Below are 25,840 nucleotides of genomic sequence, written 5' to 3'. Positions count from 1 at the left end.
ATATCTCTATGAATGTAAGTTCTATTTAAAGCGCCGAATGTCTTATTTCCAAATATGGAATCCAGAAAATTTGCACTTTCAGAGCACGAGCGCAATTTTCCAACCCCTGACGTCACGGCTTTAGAGTGGAGTATGAATCTTACTACTGTCATGGAAGGGTATTGAAGTTGACTATTTTCTCCCAAACTAGAAGCTTAAACCTATTGAATACGAGCGGCGCGCGTAATATTTTGCTTCAATCGCACGCGTTTTGTAGAATTAGAATCCAAAGAGTTCCCGCTTTCCTCAACATCAGAATAATCATTTTCACTCTCACCAAAGGCTGAAAAAAAAATTTCATTTTCAATTTCACTCTCCATTGCAATAATATTTGGGCCTAAAATGTCGACTTTTCAAAACACGCACCGTTAGCTCACGACAGAAAAACCACTTAAAATTTTTAGGAGGAACTAAAATCCTGTTCTAAGATTGGAAATGTATTGAAATACTACAACCAATCATACGTATCCCATCTCCTGACGTCAGCAGCCGAAAATTGATTAAATAATTCTCGAAAACCACTTCGACTTCTAATTGTTAAAATAAATAAACGGTTCTACCAATATTTATGAAATTTTCAGTATTGATTTATTGAAATCGACTTTATCTTATGAACGAAAAATATAAACAATTTTGATTTTACGTGCAACTACCACTTTATTGATTATCTTCATATTGAGACGTTAATAACAAAAAATATTCGATAAAAACGACTAATAACGATTAGAGAGCATTTCTTCGCTTCATGGCGTCAAGGAATCACCACCAGAATTCGTAAGTTGCGAAAATGAAAATAATGTAATATTCCTAATGAAAATTACGCACGTAATAAATAACAGATATATGACAAACCAGTAGCGTTCCAAATAAGGGAACAAAAAATTGGATAATGGAAATGTTTACTATAATATTTTTAATTCGGCACATATTGAGAGATTCATTTATATTTTATCTAGGTTATTTGAAGTTAGGAGGTAAAGTTTGGTTGTGTTGGATAAGATTAAACGGTCAAATTGGTTTAACTGGCTTTCCTTTAACGGTAAAACAACTTATACTTTGACTAAAGGATAATTTTTAAGAATTTTAAGTATAGACCCGTGCGTAGAGGTCGGCGTTTGAATAAGAAATTATACGATTGTTTATATTTATCCATAACCGAGAATTATTCAGAAATATTCGAAAAAAAATGATAAATTTTGCATGTTAAATCGTTGTTTATTCGTATAATTTATTCGTGTAAAACAAATAATACTAATTTTAATGATTAATTGAAATTTTTGCGGTTAATTTATTTGTTCCGCTGACCTCTACCCGTGCGTAGAGAAAATTTTTGGCCAAAGTGTCGCCGCCTACTGGCCGAATTTGAAAATAACATTGTGAATGCAAGACTACAATGTTATACGGAAAATTCCAAAGTCGTCTGCCAAATTCATAAGAATAGTTAACACGACTGAATGTAGAAGGCGCTTTCTGTCCTAAGATCGGGGCATATATCATTTTTACCTCTCCGAGGGGACAAAGTCCCCTAGGAGGGGTTATACAATCACGGTGTCTGTCTGTCTGTGGGTCTGTCTGTGGGTCTGTCTGTCAGGCCTGCGAACGCGTTCGCATTTTCGGGGCAAAGGGTAATCACTGAAATAAGTTTCATCTTCATTACCGTTTATAATGAAAAACTGCTCGGTTTCGTATAAAGTTCCCGTATATGTTAGTTTTGTTACACAAATGGTATTATAATTATTAGGATGATATTGTTCCGCATTTTCAGTGACATTTACAGTAGAGAAAAACTCCTATTGAAAGGATGTGCAACCATGATCAGAATACAAAATATCTCGAGGAAAATACGTTCCAGAATTTTTAATATGCTTGAAGTTTTTGATGCTTATATGTGGGAGTTTTTGTAATGTTCATAAAATTCTTGGTTTGTCTAGCCCATTTTTTGAAAGATCCATTTTTACTTTAAAACGAAGGGTGCCTAAATTCCAGAATTAGAAGCGGATAGTGTGCGAACACATAATGATGTTTTGGCTTTAAATTGAAGTCAGGGAAGCATTCTATTGAATTTGACTTGTATTCTTGAAGCATGGGAATAAGAATAGTAATTTCTCCTTTAGTAATTTTTATCGAACAAATTATTTTTACAATTGGTTTTAAATCGAAGTACAGTTTCCAGACAGGATCAGAAAGATCTTGAACTTGATCATATAAAATAAAAGAGAGCATGCGCACCAAACACCAATTTTGGGATGCAATTCCAGTAATTTTTGTTGCATTTGTTTTCTGTGGACACGGATTGTTATGGGAATAGGAGCCTCTGTATATTTGAAATCGATTATTAACCAATTGAAGTGGTCAAGGGAGAACCACTTCTTAACTTTTATCCAGTATGTTATGAAAAGGCTAACATCGTAAGCAACCACTCCTTCAAATAGATCATGAGCCAGGCATGGAGGTAAAGCTGGGTTACAAACGTGAAATGACTTTAAGCTGTTGAAAGGTGAGTTACATTTATTACCTTTATACGACCAAAATTCTTTGGTGGCTAGATTAGTAATTGCGTAATCATACGATTGAACTGTTCTGATGAACGATTTGTCACAAGTTTTGATATATTTATATTCAATTTCACAATACCAGCAGATGTGTACATTGCTGAACTTACATTATTAGTGTCGTATCCACCTACTTCGTGTGAGCCTAAGTTATCGCCAATCAAGCCAAACAGACGCACTTTCACATTTTCTCCGTTCAAAAGCTTAATCCCAGTTTCTTCCAAAGATTTTAGATCAGAAATTAGTTTACTAAAAAACTTCTGAACACCAAAACGTTTCATTGCCTTTTCTTTACATAAATAAATAAATTTGCCAGTTTCAATAACATTTCCGCCATCTATCGGTTTAAAAAAATTGGCACTGAACAAGGCAGCGCGTTCTTAAAATTAGTCTAGCGCAAAAGTACCATCTTGGCCAATTGCGATGAAATAAAAGCGCGTGTCAAAACTATTGAAGTTGGCTATACTTGTGGTATTTGAAAATATCTTTACATCATTGAAACTGGCTAATTGAATGTGGTCAATGGAAGACCGTTTTTCAGGTGGGATGTTCAGTAACGTGTAATACACACCAATTAGCTTGTGTTTACATTTAGCAGATCCTAAAGGATAAACTGTTTCAAAGCCATCTTGAAATATTAAAAGATTATAATGGACTTCACCGAGAAACATTCGTATTGGCTGTATGTTTTCCATCAGTTACATCAATCAGCACATTATTTTTGTTCTTGACATACGTAGGCTTTCAAAATGTCAAATCTTTTGAAACTTCATCGTTCTTTAAAAAGGGTTCTAACAATTCGATAACTGGAACGTAATTTTGAAAAACTTTTCTCCATCTTCATAACCCAGTAAAACCATTAAAATGCTAATGCAGGGCTCCCAGAGTTCCTATAATTCCTATAAATTCCTATAATTTCAATATGCTCCTATAATTCCTATAATTTCAATATGCTCCTATAATTCCTATAATTTCAATATGCTCCTATAATTTCCTATTTTCTCAAAATTGTTCCTATAAATTCCTATTTTTTAGAAATTTCTTAGTTTTTCTATAGCTATATCCAGAAATTCCTATAATTTTAAAAATAATGTATTAGAAAACAGCCTTAACGTTTGGGAAAAATTTGCCTTCTAAATAGAGTTTAGCTCTGGCTTAGGTCCGGTGTTCCCGAAAACATCAACGGTTGGACTCCCAGAGTTTCTATAAATTCCTATAATTAGTTTTTCTCTAGATCCAGAAATTCCTATAATTTTAGAAATTTTCTAGTTTTTCTATAGCTATATCCAGAAATTCCCATAATTTTAAAAATAATGTATTAGAAAACAGCCTTAACGTTTGGGAAAAATTTGCCTTCTAAATAGAGCTTAGCTCTGGCTTAGGTCCGGTGTTCACGAAAACATCAACGGTTGGACTCCCAGAGTTTCTATAAATTCCTATAATTAGTTTTTCTCTAGATCCAGAAATTCCTATAATTTTAGAAATTTTCTAGTTTTTCTATAGCTATATCCAGAAATTCCCATAATTTTAAAAATAATGTATTAGAAAACAGCCTTAACGTTTGGGAAAAATTTGCCTTCTAAATAGAGCTTAGCTCTGGCTTAGGTCCGGTGTTCCCGAAAACATCAACGGTTGGGCTCCCAGAGTTCCTATAAATTCCTATAATTTCAATATACTCCTATAATTTCCTATAATTTCAATATACTCCTATAATTTCCTATAATTTCAATATATCCTACTCCTATAATTTACTATAATTTCAATATACTCCTATAATTTCGTTCGTATAAATTCGAATTTTTAGCAAAAATGTTCCTATAAATTGCTATTTTTTGGCTAAAAATGTTCTATAAATTCCTATATTTTCTCTGAAATTTCCTATAATTCCTATAATATTTAAAAAACAAATCACTGGAGCCCTGTAATGGGATGGACATAATTTAGATTTTCAGTATAGAATTCTTTACGGCGATATTGGCTTTTAAAATTCGTTTCGTTTATGGATTCAATTAAGTTACACTGCTTAACCACATTTAAAATGCTTTTGCCAGTTTGGTCATCTAAATTCAATGTATAGCTAACTTTTCATTTAGTTTATATTGTAGATAAGCACTCTCCATTTGCTTCAAACATTGTCACTTCTCTACAATTTCCCGAATACTTGTATTGGTATTAGTTTTTGGTTTCGAGCTTAAGGTTAAAAAGTCCCAAGTTTGTGGCATATTCCGCTTCATATAAACTGACAGGGTTTTCACACAGAATAAGTTTCGAAACTTTGATTGTCTACTTATCATTTTTAATTACTCCGGTATCGATAATGTCTTCAGTGGCAAAGGAACAAACAGAATCTCTGGAAATGCTGTTAGCCGATGTCTTAATCACAATGTTATTTAGAAGTTAATTATTTTTTTGATTTCTGGAGATATGTGCAGAAAATGAAGATACCACTGCACACTGTGCAGCGGTGCAACCAAAAGGACAAGAAATTATATATCTTTGACGCTACTGATTCTTTAAATGTTTAACATATGACCTAGAATACAAGTATGTCGATTGACATCCTAATACCGAACAAATGTTTTGTGGTACAGTATATTCAAATAAAAATGTCTTTGAGGAGCACTTATTAGAACAATAATCGGATTCGAGTGCTCTGTTTCTGTGGTTTCTATGCATATGACTTTTCAATGAATTGTAATTGCTAAATCTCGAAACACAACTTGAATAATGACACGAAAATATAATAATCGGAACATTGCGGTGAACTTTATAGTGCTTTAAAAAGTCATCGCTACCAACGAAATTGTGAGCGCAAACCAAGCATTTTAGAAAGCGCTCCATTTAATCTAAAATAAATACTAAAATAATTGTAATTTTAATTTAAATACTCCCACCTAATTCCAGATATAGAGTAGTAGCACTCCGTAGCTTTGGCTATGGCCGCCATTGTGGGCGGGAATTTTTTGAATAGGAAAAAGCATGGGTGACGTCATGTGACGTAACTCTGCCATTACTCTAAACTTTATCCTATATTTTAATTTCCCATTGATAAAACCCGCATATTGGAAATACCTACTTCTCCAATTTGGTTTATTTTCTGAAATTAAAAATAACTTTGATGAAAATAATCAATATTTGGGGGACGACTACGTATCTGTCCCTTTCGCCAAAAATATGATTTTGAATGCTAACGAACTCACGACGAAATATATTTGAAAATTAATTTCAAATACATTTTCCAAAAGTGCCATTTTTTCTGGCAGGAACTGAATTTTAATTGCAATATTTTAGAAAAGGTGCCTATTTATGTGGCAGCTAGGAGCAACAAACACAGCACCCCACACAAGGAGAACGCAACCCGTCAAAAGTCGTGGATTTTCTTGCGTACATTTTTCATTGGCTAGACGCTTTAGCCCCTGCTGCCGTCGGTAGGGGAAAATTCGGAAATTGTGTTCTCCTTGTGTTTGTTGCTCCTAGGTGGCAGGAACTAAAAAGCGATTTGAAGTGAATTATTTTTAGGAAAAGACATTATTTTTGAAAGGAAGAGAGTAGATGCGAGCAGAGTAGATGCGAGCAGAGTAGATGCGCGCAGAGTAGATGCGCGCAGAGTAGATGCGCTCAGAGTAGATGCGCGCAGAGTAGATGCGCGCAGAGTAGATGCGCGCAGAGTAGATGCGCGCAGAGTAGATGCGAGAAGAGTAGATGCGTGAAGAGTGAAAAAGAGTGCGCCACGAGGTGCATAGACAACATCGTTTTTTAGACGAAGAAAATGACTCTGGATAAGCGACTTAATTTAGTCTGCAGAGCATACCCAGCCAACTTAGATCTTGTCGAGAAGATATATGTTGGGCGTGGTAGAAAAGAGGATTTGATAGTTTTTAGGAAATCCACGCTTAAAGCAAACGGCCGAAGCCACCGAACACGCGAAGATCACATGCTTTAACTTTTTGTTCACGGATTGAGTTACGTGTGTTCGTACACCAACCAAACAAGCGGAGATCACATGTCTTTGTACACGAGTGGTCGCGTATACAGTATAGTGATTTCCGACGAGTAGCTTAGGGTCCCAGAAGTTAAAAATAACTTCCTGTGTTTCCGAACCCTTCTCCGTAAAAACAAATGTAGGAAAGTTTCGTTTCAGTAGTTCCCGCAAAGCTTTCTTCCAAAAACCTGTCAATCCGTTAATAGCAAGACGTACGACAATTATCGCACATTTTGGGCTGTAGGATAATTTCAACCGCGTACGATATCGTACCGCTATTTTCGGTTTACTCTATCTTTTTCACTGTAGGCCAGTCAACCCGTATAAAATATGGCCATGCATCAAGCCACAGAGAGAGAGTAAACCGAACAACTATGGAAAGTCGCCCTTTTAAGAGTAGTAGAAACTTTTGATTTATCATTAATATCATAAGTAATATAATAACCTAAGTATGACACTTCCTATTGACAAAATGCTAATTTTGTAATGAGTCTGTGTCGCCAATGACAACGTAAATAATAATAATACTGTTTATCTAGCCATAGCTTTCAACCTGTAAGGTTATTTAATCCATGGTATAACAGTGTCGATTAAGCTCGATACTTTGAAATAATGGACCTTGGCATTAATAAAATCATTGTAGGATTTAGCACACTTCTGCTAATCAATAATCAACTATGGACATTTGCTCTTGCGTTTATAGCTTCACCATTAAAAACAAATGAATAATAAATAGAAACAATAGTGGATTTTATAAAATAAAAAGGGGGCTTGCCAAACTTGATAAAATGTTGCTCTTACGTCACAAAACCCACACTGAGAGAAATAGCTGTACTTTCTACAGAAAGGTCTTACAGTAGTGAAATGTAATATAAATTTACAGTGTTTTTCTGTATGAAAGAAACACAGAAAAATTATTTTAACTATACACAGTGTACATCTGTAATTATACCAGTGGGACTATACTTTTAACTATTTTCTGTAAAATGTACAGGAATAGTTCTGTAAATTGTGATTCACTATTGTATACTGTAAATATCACAAACATGATTTTGGGGCGAACTGTGGTTTTTACACTTCACAAAAAACATGCATGACACGGTGTTATTCTGTAATATTCACAGAATGTTTACAGTAATTATTCATTATACAGACTTCGCTTTTAGCGATCGTTTTGGGATTCGTCATAAATGATAAAAGTAATCGGATGATAACGGTAGGCGGAGTGAGATAAAATAGAAAAAATTACATGTTTGAAAATTTCAATGACCTTGAACCATGTCTCCTAGGTAGTTCGAAAATGAACTTTAGAACCGCTATCTCAACTATATTAATGAACCGTGGAGTTACGAAGTTGTTTCCAATTTGAAACGTGTTCTCGACTTTTTATCACGCAAATTAGATCCCATGAAAGCTAGTTAGCCATAAATTATGACGGGGAACACTTTTCTAATTGAACTTCGTAACTTTTACGGTTCTTAAGATACTTTTCGAATGACTTTGAAGACATGGTACAAAGTCATTGAAATTGTTGAACTACAGACCCTCATTCTCGATGAGGATTTCTAGCAAATTTCAGATCTCTAACACGAGTAATTTTAGAGTTATCAGCTCCAGAACCTCGTCTTCGACACGTTATCAACTTAACGATCGTGTCTAACTAATTATCAATGCCACGAATAGATATAGAAAACGTACGAGCGTCGTGTACGATTTTGTACTGTTGATCGAAAGTACGTAGGTACCTGCCAAACACAGCTCCCCACACAGCGGCACCGATCTCTTTTTTTTTCGAAGGAGGGAGGGAGGGAGGTAGGGGGGGGGGGCGAGATTCGCGGCCAACCAAAAACGAACTCCGTAGTTAATTTAAAAAGGAAACTCAAATTCCACAAATATGCGACAAAAGATTTGTCCGTCAGCCTCAATAATTCCAGAGGGGGCCCGAGCCCCCTCTGCCCCCCTCCCAGGATCGGTGCCGCTGACCCCACACATCCATAGATAAAGACTTTTCTATTACATATAGCAAAAGCTAAGTCAGTCTTCAACAAGCTTTTCTCCTCGAAAAGAAGTTAATTTCGAGTTAATTTCAAGAAGAACGTGATGATTGTCGGGCGACGGTATGGGTCTCATCGGATTTATCTCATTGGAGTCTTGGTTCAGGGTCGTTTTGCCCCCGGTCCGTTAGGCTATTCAGGAAAGAGGGAAAATGCTTAAGCGCTAGAGATGACAGCATTTAATTTAGAGCTTAACAGTTCAACGGTTGCCGGATGTTCTATAGTTATCGACAGCGTATTATATAATTAATAATTAAGTATATAATTAATAATTAATTATATAATTAATAATTAATTATATAATTAATAATTAATTATATAATTAATAATTAATTATATAATTAATAATTAATTATATTATTAATAATTAATTATATAATTAATAATTAATTATATAATTAATAATTAATTATATAATTAATTATTTGAATTAATTTAAAAATTACATAATGGGTCAGTCCATGTCAAATCGAGAGGTTGGGAGGCACTACCTCACCGATTTGTACATCAAATTTTGGTGCGTAAGTAGCCTTGAAATAATGACCATTTCCAACATTTTGGCCCTCTATCGATAAAATAGGCCATTTTATGAACAATTGAAATTTTCCCACACCAAAGGCTCCGCCGACCCAAAAATCAATATTTTTGGCCATATCTTCCAGCTAAATACCTTTAAACTATCGCAAATTTGTTTTCTAGGCGTATTTTGAACAACGAATCATATTGACAAGACTTGGTTTCAAGCATCAATAGATTCAACATGTCCGACTGTATTTCAAAACATGATAAGTTTCTTCGTTGAGTTTTGTATACACAGTGCCCTGAAAAAACCAGATCTCGATCATGATTACAAAAAGACACAGAAAAGACTGGACAGGAAATTTATGAAGATACAGCACTAAACACATACCTCATATTCGTCTTTTTTGAACTACTTCGAAGCTTTATCTTATATATTTATTTCTTATTTATTTTCATTAAGTTATTTGATCTTATTTCATTTCCAATATATTAATTTCTATTGTTATTGTTGTTAGGCCTTGGCTATTTATGTTTCCCATTATTTTAGGCTGTTAAAAAGAATTGACACTTCAATATTCAAATATAATATTTAAGAATAATTAGTTGTACTTACTTGCGTCATAAATTCACATGAAACAACCATTTCACATTTTATTTAAATTTTTTAGTATCAGAAATAAGAAAATAATCGGTTCCATATTGCGGATGTAACAAAAATCTTCTAAAAAAATTTAACTAACGACACCCTGTAGCACCCTGGTAGTGGGATCCTGAACTTCATTTGTAATCGACCTTATTCCTATTTACGCCTAGTGGCGGAATCAGGGTACTGCAGCGGGGGACAATGGAGATTTTGGTCGCGCCTTATACATTAAGATGGCTCTAATAGTTTATCAAGTAGTTTCTGAGCACTGCTCTGAGCAGAGAGTGTAAAGTCGCTTCGCTACAGAGAGGCGCCTCTCTTTAAAAAATCCGTGGTACGATTTTATTCGCCGAGAATGTCCACAATTCCCGGGCGTTTGATGGCGCTAGTAGTATCTCCGGCGCGCGCTAGATTAGAGTTTGAGAAGACGCAAAAAAAGGAAGAGTGTTTTAGGTATTTTTGCGAGTTTAATTTATTTTCAAATGTCTTGTTCGGCTAAAAATTGTAAATCGAATAAAAAGGTAACCACGCGTCTGTCTTTTTTTTTTCAAGTTTCCAAGGGATAAAGACCGGTGAATACGCGTTTTAATTTAATAAGCCTATTCTAATACATTAACATTTCTTAAAACTTAATAGTTCTGCAGTGGCTGCAAAATGTAAACAGTGAAAAGCTCCAAAATAAAACTACAGATTACTTACACTTTAACCACGTATTTTGCGGTCTTCATTTCACTGACGATTGTTTTATGAATATCAAAACCAAAAACAGGCTTACACCATTAGTTACACCTACTATTTTTTTTTGGAAAATTCCAATGAAAGGACGGTTTTCCCTAGGTAAACTGAAGGAAAAAACATATCCCGCCATGGTCTCTTACTGCCTTATGTTCATTTATAATTAATTCAAATAGTAGCAAATGAAAATGCACCTGAAGATCATGTTACAACTACAATCTGGTGTAAGGTAAACGCAGCACTACAAATGCCAAATTATGCCCTCCAAAATCAATTCAACGAATAAAATTATAATTTATATAAAATATTCACAATGATGAACACTAGCTTTAAATGAAATTTTTTTACAGTGGATAAAGTCAATTCCTATGAATTTATACCCAGAACTATCTATTGAATTCTATTCCATTTAAATATATTTGTACTGAACATAATTATAGCCATTCAACTAAACATTTTGACAATAATGAAAACGATAACATTGAAGGTTTCGTAGACTTCGGTCCATATGGAAGGTCAAAATAGTACGCAAATCAGGCCCTAGTGTTCATGGTGAATGACATAAAACTGAAATTCAAACCACCAATTGGTTACTTCCTCACAAAAGATGCTTGTCACGAACAGACTTTGAAGATATTGCTTCATGATTGCGTAACTCACCTAAAACGTTTTGGCCTTATTGTTAAAGCTGTAGTCTGTGACCAAGGAACAGGCAATCAAAATTTTTTCAAAAGTATGGGGATATCAGTGGAAAAGCCATTCATTGAAATTGATCCTCCACATCTCTTGAAAAGTGTGAGGAACAATTTCAAACGGTACCCCATAATAGTGGAAGGCAATCTAGTTTCTTGGGCAGTCCTAGAACATTTTTTCAAAATAGACCAAGAAATTGGTAAGTTTAAAAGCACACATAAGCTGAAACGTAAACATATCAAGTTACCAGCATTTTCTAACATGAAAGTCAGTTTAGCTGCCCAAATTTGCTGTCAAAGTGTTTCTAATTCAAATGGCCTGTTCGCTGGGATTAGGAGAGTTAACAATTGAAAGCACATACACAGCAGAGTTCCTCTTACACATGAACGGCCTTTTTGATTGCTGCAATAGCAGGACATTGAACAATGAAACACACTGTAAGAGAGCAATGACTGATCCATCCATCCACATACCAATGCTGAAAGAAAAATTGGAAAGGTTTAATATATGGTAGCTTCAGAACTGTAGGTATAAAACCTTACCTTGTATTGAAGGGTGGAAACTATCAATTCAGTCTTTGCTACTCCTATGGAATGATATAAAGGATAATTTTGGTTTTAAGTTCTTAGTAACTGCAAGAATTAGTCAAGATTTTTAGAAAACTACTTTGGTTCCTTTCGCCAATAAGGAGACAATTGAGATCATCCAAATCCTCAACAATACCAGGCCGCGTACAGAGCTGCATCAGTCAATAGCCTCTTAAAACCATCAGATTCATATTGAATTGACAATTTGGATGACTTTATTTTAAACAGACTCGTTTAAAGCACCAGCTCCTGGACCATGATGAAGAATTGTCCAAATATGATAACCATTGGGTTTTGCAAGGTAAAGGACAATTCACTGACGAAGATTTAGAAATTTGCAAAGCCATTGAAAGTCCAAACCTTCTAAAAGAAAATGTTCTTAATTATATTTCAGAATATTTAATTCACCGCTGCTATTCAAAACACCAATGTTCTACCATGGTTTTGGTATATTTAATTAAGACTTGGCCAGCCCATAAAATATTCCACTTTAGATTCCACGAATTTCTTTTGATATATTAGAAAAGTACAGTTGATAATAATGAAATGAAATGAAATAGGGAGGGATTTTTCTTGTACTTACTTTTATATTTCTTACGGAATCAACTGTTTTACTTAAATAGTTAAAATAATTTAACATCACAGCTGACTGAGCTGAATTCAACTTTAACCTACTGAGAGCAAAATTTATTTTTCTTTGATAAGCAATTTTACAGTACCATCGTGTGTCCGGGAATTGCAAACACCGTCGTCTGCTTCTTCAACGCTCTCATGGGGAAAAAACGTACCACGAAATTTTAACATTACGGGGATAGGAAGAGGCGCCTCTCTGTAGCCACGGCCAACTTAGATCCACTGCTACTCGCACTAGAAGGCCTCCCAGCTTTATTTTCCTCCCATGTTAACGACCGTATGAGGAAAAGCCGATTTACGCGGGAAAATTCCGCTTGGCACGCTAGGAACCGGGACAACCCTTCTAATGTTATCCTACGGGGAAAATTTTTCGAAACAGTCCCACTTTTAGGAACCTTTTCCCTTATCTTTGCAATATTGTTCAACGCTGAGATTTTAATATGATTTGAAGTAAGGTTTTAGCTTTATTTTAAGACTATGTTTGTAATTTTCCGATCTTTGGTTCGCGTACAATCTTCTTTTAAAATCGACAAAAATTTTAAGGCGAGGAATTGACTCCGTATCGAAAATAAGCCTCAGCGTCATCTTGCGCGCCTGATTGAAAACTAAACATAAATTCCACTAGTAAGTATTTCAAACTCTGTATTAAATTTTAAAAACTTGTCTTATATTAAATTTCATAGTTTTACAAATTGAATCTAATTTCTTGTAACAAATTTAACGTGAAATATAAAAGTGTTTTAGATAAAATTTAAAGTTTCAAAACTTTTCGACTAACTGGTTTGTATTGTAGGTGTTTAACTTTTTAAAATTTTTGAGAAATATTGTGTATCAAATGGTCCAGAAGAGGAGGAACTAAGCGATTCATAATGGTTTTATCCAATTTCTCAGTGAATTGTTGATTATTACAATCACAAATTAATACAAAACACTGTATTAGCTTAGGTTGTATCAGAGACAGCAAACTTTAACCATTTGAAATAATGTTTTGAACAGTTTAATAATAATAAAACGTAAAAATTTAAGTAATAAAATATTAACTAAAGTAAAAAATAGAACCCAAGTTGTATTATCAGATAATCGGAGATATTTTATTTTGTGTTCTTAGCTTTACATTTTTTAATCTCGCGCCGCGCAAGAGGACGCCGAGGCTTATTTTCGATACGGAGTCAATTCCTCGCCTTAAAATTTTGGTCGATTTTAAAAGAAGATTGTACGTGAACCAAAGATCGGAAAATTACAAACATAGTCTTAAAATAAGGCTAAAACCTTACTTCAAATCATATTAAAATCTCAGCGTTGAACAATATTGCAAAGATAAGAGAAAAGGTTCCTAAAAGTGGGACTGTTTCGAAAAATTTTCCCCGTAGGATAACATTAGAAGGGTTGTCCCGGTTCCTAGCGTGCCAAGCGGAATTTTCCCGCGTAAATCGGCTTTTCCTCATACGGTCGTTAACATGGGAGGAAAATAAAGCTGGGAGGCCTTCTAGTGCGAGTAGCAGTGGATCTAAGTTGGCCGTGCTGTAGCGAAGCGACTTTACACTCTCTGGCTCTGAGCCTTTACTGTTAAAATGGCGGCGTAGTTTCGCTCGACGTTTGTTTAGGAGATTTATTTCGATTCTTTCCGTAACGGATTTTGGTCGTACGATTCAGATAAGTGTGTTATTTCATTATTTTACACTTGTGCTCTACTTTGAATAAGTTTTTAAAGCAAAATTTTGTCTCTAACGCTTTTTACGGCGTATTAAACTTTAAGCCTTGCCATATACTGCATGATATATTGGGTTATAAAAACCTATTTTGCTTTTTTGCGAAATGGTGAAAGTGTGCTGTGTGACAGGGTGTCATAGTAACACTAGAAATAAAATCATTAAGTTTCTTTCAATTTCCTAGTGATTACAATCATAGGAAGAAATGGGCAAAAGCTGCGAAACTACAGGTAAATGATGTCAAGAAATCAACACTAGTTTGTTCGTTGCATTTTGAAGAAAACTCTTATTTGAAATCAAAGAGGATTAAAAAAAAAACCCTATTCTGAAACATGATGCAACACCATCAATATTTCCCTGGTCTACTGAAAATATTGAAACTAAGCAACATTCAGAGCACCCTTATTCTGTACCAGCAGAGCCTCCCAGAGAAACTTCAAAAAAACATTCTTATGTGTATAACACCGTGCCTGAGAGGTATATTTTACAGTCCGACAGTAGCAGCGAAGATGAGGAAACATTTTCTCTAGAGGACTTAGAAAATCCCTACCCACAAGTTGAAGAACCAAATATTGAATCTCAATCAAGTACACACACTCCCAATGTGATATTTAGTAGTCAAGCGGCAAGTAGTACTGGATCTGACTACAGTATCATATCACTGGAGAGTTTAAAAAGCCCTACTAAAGAGGAAGTGCAACGAACCAATTTGTTGCTATTAGAACTTCGCCAAAAGGATAAATTTACTTTAAATAGATTTCTATGCAGCAATAAGAAAATTAAATTTTATACAGGATTTCCATCGTACCAACAATTTTAGGCTTTTTATCAATTTTTGTTGCCTGAGGCAGCATCGCTTACATACCTTGACCAGGAGGGTGAAACTCGAGAAGAGGTTGATGAAGTACCAAAAGTGAAACGTGGTCCACCAAGAAAATTAACTCCTATGGAAGAATTTTTTATCGTAATGGTGCGCCTCCGTAAAGGCATTCAAGAAGAAATGCTTGCTGACCTTTACAACATCACTCAAGGTTACCTCTCAAAGATTTTGAACACTTGGATAATATTTTTGGCAAACCAAATGAGCAATTTACCAATTTGGCCATCAAGAGAACACGTAGAGAAAACCACACCCGTAGAAATTTTGAAAGCCTTTCCTCGCTTGAGAATAATAGTCGATTGTTCAGAATTCTTTCTGGAAATGCCATCAGCTACCGACGCTCAAAGGGAAACCTTCAGTTCCTACAAGCATTGCAACACCGCAAAAGTTCTCATTGGTATTTCACCAAATGGTCATGTCACTTTTTTTTCAAATGTATATGCTGGACACACCTCTGGTAAAAAATTAAGTAAGCATTGTGGTCTATTAGACAAACTGGAAGAAGGTGATTTAATAATGGCAGATCGAGGATTCGACATTCGAAGTGTTTTGGAAATCCGAAAACTGAAGCTTGTAATTCCTTCATTTCTTCAGAAACGAGACCAGCTTCCTGGGAATGAGTTCACCATCAGCCGAGAAATAGCCAAAGTCCGTATTCACATTGAAAGAGCCATAAGAAAAGTTAAAGAATTCCAAATTCTAAGAGGCACCATCCCTATAACATTGACACCTATGCTGTCATTTGTCAAACTTCACTGGAGCATTAGTAAAAAAATGAACTACTACAACCCAAAAATCAAAAATACCATATCGTATACCAAAATGGTCAAAACATTCTGTATCAAATACCAAAATGGGCAAAAAATACCATATCCAAAACCAAAATGGCTACCAATACCCAAGCCAAATAGTCCAAAAATACCACATCAGGTACTGAAAGTAAACTATTGGTAAAAAAATACCATACCAAGTGTCAAATATTACATCTATTTCTAGATTTAAACTTCTGCTGTTACTAATACATTTTTCAAGTTTTTTTTCATTAAGAATATTATATTGTGATCACCTGAAATTATTATTTACCACTTTTCTCATTTTTTACCATAATGTTATGTACCATTAATTACCACCTGTTTGGAACCCCATTAAATGGTTCGAAATACCAACCAAATAGTTAAAAATGCCTTATCATATACATAAATGGTAAAAAATACCAATATGAATGATCAAAAATTCTGTATAAAATACCAAAATGGTAAAATATACCCAAACTAAATGGGCAAAAAAATACCACATCCGGTACCAAATAAGAAGTCAAATAGTACATATATTTCTAGATTTAAACTGCTGCTGTTACTAACACATTTTTCAAGTTGTTTTTTCCAGGAAGAATATTATTTCATGATCACAATGCCGTCTTAAGCAGAGTATAATAGGAGCAGTTACATCACTAAAAATGTAATTGCATTTTTATTTATGTAACTGTTGTAGTTCTCTGACAACTCACAAAAAAAAACTTACGAGACAGATGTGCTTTACCTCTCGGGTTGTCTTGGAAATTAGCACGAAACAAACTAAACAGTGGCGGCGCCAGGGGTAGGCTACGCAGGCTACAGGCTACCGCCTACTTTAATTTCGCTTGTAGGGGCCCCAAATCTAGATGAAGGGGCCCCGAACAGCCCCTAAAATGATTTGCGAAACTTGAAATATCAAAATCCGAATTAAAAGCCTGCTGTTTTTAAGTTGCGAACACTGAACAGTGATTTCTAATATTTTTTCGAACGCAGCCTTGATTCGTTGTAGTTGCTAAACTAGCTACTTCAAAAAGTGTTGCATCGTTAGATAGATGATAAATTGCGCGGTTTTCCGAATCTCCGAGTCCAATTTTCAAAATAAAGATAAAATAAAGCTTGGAGGAGGGAATACTTATCTCCTCCAAGAATGAAGCGTGGCAACTGGCAAGTGTTTTTGTAACAATTGTAAGTGAAAATGGAGAATGCTGTTGGAGGATGTCGCCCATATGTGCATTGTTATGCTCAATTAGTCTATGTGCTCATCGAATAAAAAAAATAACTTCCGAGTACATTTAAACATTCATGTTCATTTCTTTTGTAAATTATTAAAAATAAACCGGTTTTGTCACAGTTTTGTTTAGTTAGTGTATGTAAAGGGGGGGGGGGGGAATTAAAGAATTAAGTAGCCTACCCATAGTAATATCCTAGCGCCGCCACTGAAACTAAAGTTACGCGGATGATATTATTATCCTTGTTAGAGAGCTGCAGAGTAGCGAAAATACCACACCGTTTCCGCTCCGTTTTGTTTCCCGTTATGGTACATATATCCGTTTCCGGTCCGCTTTGTTTCTCGTCCGTTGTTTCCGTCCGTTTCCGGTCCGTTTAGTTTCTCGCCTATTATTTCCGTCCGTTTCCGGTCCGCTTTGTTTATCGTCCGTTTCCGCTCCGGTTTATTTCTAGCCCAATATCTCCGTCCGTTTCCGCTCCAGTTTATTTCTAGCCCAATATTTCCGTCCGTTTCCGCTACGGTTTATTTCAAGCCCATTTTTTCCGTCCGTTTCCGCACCGTTTTGTTTGTCGCCTATCATTTCGGTCCGTTTCATTTATCGTCAATATTTTCCGTCCGTTTCCGCTCCGTTTGTTTCTCCGATATTATTTCCGTTCGTGTTCTGCTCCGTTTCATTAATCGTCTATAAAGCCCCATTTTCATGCTCGCTGGTAGCGGGTAAAAATCGACAAAATCCGCTTCAGCTATACACTTTATCACTTTCCGCGTCGATCTGTTTCAAACAGATATTTTAGCTTTATTTTCACGCTTGCGAGTGGCGGAAGCGAATTTTGACGATTTATATCCACTACCAGCGAGCATGAAAATGGGGCTTATTACTTAATGCTCAGTTTCCGCTCCCGTTTAATATTTTGCTTTCCCTCAGTATACACTCTTTTTAGAAACGTTTACTGGCGCCGCCATTATCGTACAGACAACCAACGAGCCAGCCCTCTACCGCAGAAATTTCATCCCCCAAAACCGGTTTTCTCATCACCCTCCCCGTAGACTGTAAGGTAATGGCGGTCGATTGGGAAGGCGCGTTTAAGAGTCTACAGTCTTGAAAAATGAGGAAAAATTATTTTATTTACCTGAATACAGAAATTTACAGAAACAATTATTATTTATATTGAATTGAATGTAAAACTAAAACTTTACCGCAAGCTGGGTCACCCCGCCAATTTATTCCCCCTTTTCGCTAAACGGCTTTTGCACCTTTTGCGATTCTTCGCATTGATGTACGCAACGTTGTCGTAGAGAAAAAGGCTTCAGTTGCAGTTATGTTTCCCACGAGCCGGTGAAGAAGGGGGATTATGATCTCACTGTCTGGAAAAGTGGGAGACCCAATCAGCAGCCAAGAGAGAAATGAAAACAGTGTCCATGCTTCAATATATGACGTTTTTTTTCGGAATTTTGCTCCGATCCCGTTCTATTACAAAGGTTTTGGAAAATTTTACTCCGATCCCGTTCTATTACAAAGGTTTTGGAAAATTTTACTCCGATCCCGTTCCGTTACAACGATTTTTCGGAATTTTGCTCCGATTCCGTTCCGATACAACAAATTTTCGGAAATTTGTTCCGATTCCATTCCGTTCCTCTACTTTCTTATAAATTAGCTCCGATTCCGTTCCAGCGCCGCGGAACGGAACGGAGTCCGCGGAAACGGAATAATTTCCGCTCCTTTGCAGCTCTCTAATCCTTGTTACTGGGAAATTTGCAATGATAGTCATGGATGTTATGAGGAGGGCTCTTGCATCAGTAGAATGCTGGTGCAAGGAGGTCCATAACACAGTCAATCCTAGCAAGACGGTTCTGATTCCATTTACCCGTAAAAGCATATAGGTTTTGTTCAATGGTATTTTCCTATTTGGAACTAAACTAGTCAGTGGCTTAACGAAGGTGCTCGGGGCCCCCCGCGAAACTCTTTTTGTGGCCCCCTTATGTGACTCTTTTTGCGGGACTTTTGTTAACAACTAATAAACAATGGCGTATTTAAGGGGGGTTTTGGGGATTTAGCACTTTCAAAGCAATGCTTCCACCACCTTACCTTTTCTCCCAACCTTCCCGAATAATGAAAACCGCCCCGAAATTTGATTCGTAGATGCGCCCTAGCTATGAAAATGTAACTCAGGGCGGACTCACTGGCTATGTATTTAAACAGAATAAAATTGTTTGCACGTGTTTGAATTTCCGGTATAGATAATAACTAAAAAGGGTTTCAAATTATTTTCTTCCAACATATTTTACGCAGAAACTTAGAATAAGTTAAGAATTAAAACGGCTAATATACAGGGGTTTTTGAATTGCTCTGACTGGACATTTTTTCAGAAACTGCAAGATATAGAGTTGCTTGTACCTCCGACGCCTGCTCGAGGATACGCAACAAAACAGGCTAGAACGGTCTCTTCCATGTTGATGTCTTGACGACCTGGTCCACGAAATCTGGGATTGATGTTTCCGAAAGTCTGAAAGTCACAAACAGCTCCAAGAACCGTGTTATGGCTGGGTCTTCTATCTGGATATCGAACGGTGAACAATTCACTAACCCTTTGCGGGTCACGATTGGCTTCACCATAAATTAACTCGACCATAAAAGCACGCTGATCCCGAGAATAATTTAGTGTCATGTTGATTAGACTCAATAAACGTTAGAGAATGGTTGAAAACAAAAGGCTTCACATTAAATACTAATTGGAAACTTGACATTTGTGCGTAGTTGGCCTACTGATACGTTTTTAGGTCTACTGTAGACCTAAATTGGCGTTTTGGTAAATTACAACATGTACTTTTTTTAAGGAATTTAATCTTGTACGTGAATGAAAGACATCACGTCTTTCATTTACGTACAAAAATGCGAAGGCTATTGGCCCCTATGGACAGCTTGTTTTTTCATCAGCTCATATCTTCGTGAAACAGTGTTCTTTTCCAATGAAACCAAATTCTTTGAATTTTCGACAGCATTCGACAAATTTTTCATCGAAACGTTTTTTCAAGCCCCTACGGGTGAAAAAATATTTTTTACAAAAACCCGAAATTATTTCCGATTTTTCTAAAATTAAGGATTTAAACCTATCCCACACTAGAAATAATACCCTGAAAATTTCGCAACTCTATCTCTTGCAGTTTCTGAAAAAAATGCCCAGTCAGAGCAATTTAAAACTTCCTGTATAACGGTTTATAGTATTTCCATAAGTGTGTAATGTTGTTTCATAAGAGTGACACTTCCTATTCTTCACATGTTTAAGTTAACTAAGAGCTATTCCCAAGACAGCCTATATTACGGGCTTCGTCACCGTTTTCCGTCCGCTTGCTAATGCGTCACACGTAGTCTTTCACAGCGCCTCGCTAGAGGGAGATTTTCTACTTGTGATGACGTCACTCCGTTACTAGCTCTCAGTAAAATATTCCCCAAAGTGACAAACGTATGACACAATAATATAGACTTATGGTATTACCTAAACAAATAATATGTCGTCTTGTGTGGTCGTGCACACTACTACACCATAAAAAATATGAAAAGGGTTTGAGGGGAACGATAGTTTTAGTTTCACTTTAGGTTATGTAAGATTTTCGATTTTAAAGTGTTAATTCAAGATTAATAAACTTGGTTAACAATTTACAATATGTATTATCAATGTCATGTAAAATAATGAAGTAATATAAAATATAGAAAAGAAAAAGAACTTACAAACTTAAAAGTCAGTGTCAAATGAGTGAACACAGTAAAGAGAATAACTTTCCGTATAATCCGTTTCCGTTAATCTAAAAACTGAACACGATCGCCTAAAACTTCGACGGAAACGGACCAACTTCGTTAGTAGCCGCTAGACTCAGGGAAGCATAATAATACTAATACAGATGCATTTATATTTATGATTTATTATTTGAATGTTCTTCTTTAATTTACTCTGAAACTTATTTTTTTTAACTGTATCAGATGCATTTTGCAGGGTAAATTTTCATTTTATTAAAAATAAGACTAATTCCTAACACCGCCACTGCACCAAATAAAAAAAATGCTTACCAAATAGAACTAGAAAATTTGCGCTTCCAAAAATCTTTGCACCCGTACGCAGTTGCGTACCCCATTTCGCCACCCTTGCACAAGTTTTTAAGAAACTCTGCTAATGAAGTTTCTTGACTTTCTTCATTTATAATTATCCTCGATTTATCGGAAATGGTGACCGAAAATAATTTCCTACAGACTGAAAAGCTCGTGCCGTGATAGAACAAAAGCAAGGTTATAAAACGAACTAAAAAGGAGCCCCCTGGAACTCCGCCCCCCCCCCGCACCGCGGGGTTGCGGGGGCCCTATTTACGCCACTGAAACTAGTGGAGAGGACTGAGGTTAAATACCTTGGTATTATCCTTGATAGTAATTTAACATGGAAAACCCATCTTTACTATATTGTCAAGAAGGGGAAAATGCTATTTTGAAGCATTAGAAGTACGGTCAGTAAATCCTTGGGCCTCAGTTCCTGAGTTGTGTACTGTATGATCATCAGGCCCATCCTGTTTTATGCAGCTGTGGTCTTGTGTTCAAGGGTGTCACTCTTGTGACTGTGCAGACTGAACTGCGCGTCTTACAAAGGCTAGCTTGCGTTGGCATAACCAGAGCTATGAGAAATACCCCAATCCCCAGCAGCTTCTCTAGAAATTATCCTGAATAGTCTTCCTCTACGTTTCTTTATAGAGGAAGCCGCTATTTTTGGGGCCTATAGGCTTAACCAATATGGGTGGTCAAGGTTGAGAAACGTTCTGATATCTTGGCTACTAATCTATATTTTAGTAAGCCCTTTGGGTTAACTTCCCTATCCGTACGGAATGGTCTCATATCGCCCTCGGTACCAGGGGTGAGGTTGCCTGGTTCACCGATGCCTAATTACTACTCTTGGCTTTTTCGAGAGCATTGTGGAACACGCCAGTGTTTTTCAAACAGAAATTTGTGCTATCTGCTTCTATTGTCTCAAGAAAAATTATTGAGGGAAGGTTATCCATTTTTTTTGGATAACCACTAAACCAGGCCACTCTTAATGAATTAAACCAGTATAGTATTACTTCTAAACTAGTTCTTAGCTGTCTGGACCTCCTACGTGTACTGGGAACCATAAAGTTCAGCTTTACGGGGCTCCTCGACATAAAGGACATTACGGGAATGAAAAAGCTGATGCCCTGGCCAGGGAAGGTGCGGTGACCAAGCTCTGGGGTCCAATCTGTTGACCCCATCCCCCGTGGTGTGCAGGTTGGTATCCAAACATTTTACTACAATTCTGTCTTGACGAAAAAAACGAGTTGGAGTAGAAAGGGAGAGGTTAAAGGTTATTTATAAAAAGTTTCCCATCATGTTTTCGTGAAACGAAATTTAAGCAGACGACAAAACTAGATCACTCCCTCTACACCTATTTTCGAGGAGGAGTAAAAAGTGTAACCCTAATACTCCGGAACAAGCGAACACAATTCGGGACAGGGTAAATCTTACCCCGAGAACAGGCGAATAAAACGTTTTGGGGTAAAAACTTTACACTTTTTGTCCCTGGACAAGCGAAAAAAACCACCTATTATATCTATGGCTCTGAGCCTTTACTGTTAAAAGGCGGCGTAGTTTCGCTCGACGTTTGTTTAGGAGATTTATTTCGATTCTTTCCGTTACGGATTTTGGTTGTACGATTCAGATAGGTGTTTTATTTCATTATTTTACACTTGTGCTCTATTTTGAATAAGTTTTTAAATTAAAATTTTGTCTCTAACGCTTTTTACTGCGTATGAAACTTTAAGCCTTGCCATATACTGCATGATATATTTGGTTATAAAAGCCTATTTTTGTCATTAAAATATTTAAGTTTAAGGTATTTTGCTTTTTTGCATAGTTTGAATAGTTATGGCGAAATACGAGGAAGTGGTAGAGGCAGGAAAAGAACGATTCCACAAGCGGATTTGGCAGAAGCAGGTCCATCTAAACAGACATGTATAGATCCTGAAACTAGACTGTACTGCATATGCAAACAGGCAAATGATCCAAATAAACCCTTGGTACAATGTGATATGTGTGAAGAATGGTACCATACAGAATGTATGAAACTTACCCAGGAAGAAGTTGAGATTATGGACCATTTCTTTTGCACCGCTTGCTTAGAAGTTCAACTGGTAAATCCTTCAATTTCAGATCTAGGTTTAGTCTGTTTACAAGGCAGAGTGTTTCCTAAAGAAGGATGGGGAGATAAAGTCATTCTTAAAGATTTGGATGATACTGTGATAGTCAGTTTCATAAAATCAGGACAACAGAGAAAGGAGGGCTACGGTCTCTTCCGTGACAACAAAATTATAGCACTTGAAACCAATCTGAAAAAACCATTTGCCTTCGTAAAAGCCGCTTGTGAACCAGCAATGAAGCAGAAAAACTATCTCCTACATTTATGTTTCAACACTCCAAGCTCCAATTTGAAATGGGTATCATGTTCTTGTCCCTCTGGTGTCGAGGGTCAATGCAAACACATAGCCGCCCTCTTATACGAACTTTTGGATTTATCAAAATTGGACAAAGAAACTGTTTCAAAGCCTTCATGCACTAGTAAACTACCAATGTGTTCATCCCAGGCCCTTCTACCCAAAGAGTGAAAGTAACTCTTACTTTCTACATCTAGTATAAGGTTGGTCACTGGCCTACTTACTGGTCGCTGTCAGGTTAAGACATTTAAAACTTGTTTAGCCGTGGAGGAAACGGCCTTTCACATTCTTTGGAGCTGGAACCTTTACGAGGCTCAACGGTTTGAGCATCTCGTGGTGCATCAACTGGAAACTCATGATTTCTCTAAAATTCCGGGCAAGTGGTTTTTAAGCTTTGTATCGGATAAAGGACTTTTTCTAATGTCATAGAACTGGGGTTGCATAATGGACTTAAGGTCGAAGTGCGCAGTTCTCCGCCCCTTTCACTAACATAGTAATAAAATACATTTTGTTATTTAGAGGGAGTACAACCTTTGGTGTTTTAACCAGGTCAGTCACTCCCACCATGTAGAACACTATGGGGTAATACTCCCTTTAAGCAGGATTTTCAGTTACTCTACTTGATTAATCAATCAATTCAATTTTTGGGGGAAAATATTGTAAATATGTGTTAAATTTCTTACATTATGTAAAAATTTACCATAGCTGTATTGATTAAATATTTTAAATGCAGGATAGATATTTAATGGCGTCCATCGTGCATTTTTTCAGTTTTTTTAAATAATAATTAGTAGTACAATTTTAATATTAACTTCAGTTTGTTTCGTGCTAATTTCCAAGACAACCCGAGAGGTAAAGCACATCTGTCTCGTTAGTTTTTTTGTGAGTTGTCAGAGAACTTCAACTCGGAACAACTCCTTCTGCGTTGAGTTTGCAAGTTCTCTCCCCACTGGCTTAAGGGGTTTTCCCTCGAGATCTTCGGTTTCCCCTTCCATAAAAACGTGTTGAGGTTAACGGTAATAGTTAGTGTAGGGAGCTGTTGGCTCGCGTGGCTTGCAGGGCTTGCCACCACCCTCCTACGCATTGAAACCCGGCCACCTGAATTAAAAAGGCTTTAAAAGTCGCTCGATGACTTAGGCCTAAGGTGGTGCCTTGGGTATTAGCCTAGCTGATTTCCAATCCGTAATTACATAAATAAAAATGCAATTACATTTTTAGTGATGTTACTGCTCCTATTATACTCTGCTTAAGACGGCATTGTGATCATGAAATAATACTCTTCCTGGAAAAAAAAACTTGAAAAATGTGTTAGTAACAGCAGCAGTTTAAATCTAGAAATATATATATATGTACTATTTGACTTCTTATTTGGTATCGGATGTGGTATATTTTTGCCCATTCTGTTTGGATATATTTAACCATTTTGGTATTTTATACAGAATTTTTGATCATTCATGTATATGATAAGGCATTTTTAACTATTTGGTTGGTATTTCAAACCATTTGATGGGGTTCCAAACAGGTGGTAAATAATGGTACATAACATTATGGTAAAAAATGAGAAAATTGGTAAATAATAATTTCATGTGAAATATTGTTTTATATTGAGTATATTGATATATTCAATGATTGCAACTTAAATTTATTTTACACAGATAAAACCAAAGAGTATAAAAACTACGTAACCTAGAGATATAATGACGGTCGAAAGCAGTAAAGGAAGTTGTAGCAACCGGGGGGGAAGTCACTCAGTGAATTTGCACTTCAAATTTCGGTACCGCAGCGCCACTACGGCAGTTTTAAGTGGCAATCATTTTAATTTAGTTCAACATTCTTGAAAATTCCTTAAGGAATTGATTACCTTTAGGACTTGGCAACGTTAGAGAACAAACGCCTTATTCTTCACTTTTTGAAAATAAACACCGAAACAACGAATCCACAAATTCTAACTAAAAAAATCACGAAACAGTAACCAATTACTGTCACTTTTTTGAATTGACAGATATTAGACAATTAAATATCCAAAATGCCAAATTTAGCACCTCCGCAACACCGTAACTGCCATTTTTCTACGGTTTTATTATTTATTGTACTAAATACTGCCGTAGTGGCGCTGCGGTACCGAAATTTTAAGTGCAAATTCACTGAGTGCCTTCCCCCCGGTTGCTACAACTTCCTTTACTGCTTTCGATCGTTATTATATCTCTAGGTTACGTAGTTTTTATACTCTTTGGTTTTATCTGTGTAAAATAAATTTAAGTTGCAATCATTGAATATATCAATATACTCAATATAAAACAATATTT

The 25,840-nt window shown here is 36.2% G+C and overlaps 1 protein-coding gene and 1 long non-coding RNA gene across 4 annotated transcripts in view; one reads left to right on the top strand and one right to left on the bottom strand.

Moving 5' to 3' along the window:
* Nucleotides 1–25,840, top strand: part of LOC149959509 (uncharacterized) — a 337,839-nt gene that overhangs the window by 49,836 nt on the left and 262,163 nt on the right. The gene's annotated exons all lie outside the window — the stretch shown is intronic.
* On the bottom strand, nucleotides 10,912–12,308 carry LOC149959520 (uncharacterized). 3 transcript variants are annotated; one of them, XR_016478392.1, is made up of 6 exons: nucleotides 12,245–12,308; nucleotides 12,051–12,170; nucleotides 11,887–11,978; nucleotides 11,758–11,806; nucleotides 11,582–11,622; nucleotides 10,912–11,187 (listed from the first exon to the last, which is right to left on the bottom strand). It is a non-coding gene; the product is annotated as an uncharacterized LOC149959520 (long non-coding RNA). The 3 variants fall into 3 exon arrangements; XR_016478391.1 differs by having other exon boundaries at nucleotides 11,887–12,170; XR_016478393.1 differs by having other exon boundaries at nucleotides 11,125–11,187; nucleotides 11,582–11,698; nucleotides 11,763–11,806; nucleotides 11,887–12,170.

The sequence above is a fragment of the Leiobunum rupestre genome, chromosome 2 (assembly GCF_980474605.1).
Source record: "Leiobunum rupestre chromosome 2, qqLeiRupe1.1.hap1, whole genome shotgun sequence".
Classification (NCBI taxonomy): domain Eukaryota; kingdom Metazoa; phylum Arthropoda; class Arachnida; order Opiliones; family Sclerosomatidae; genus Leiobunum; species Leiobunum rupestre.
Note: the sequence above shows the minus strand (reverse complement) of the source record. Positions and strands in the feature narration are given on the sequence as shown.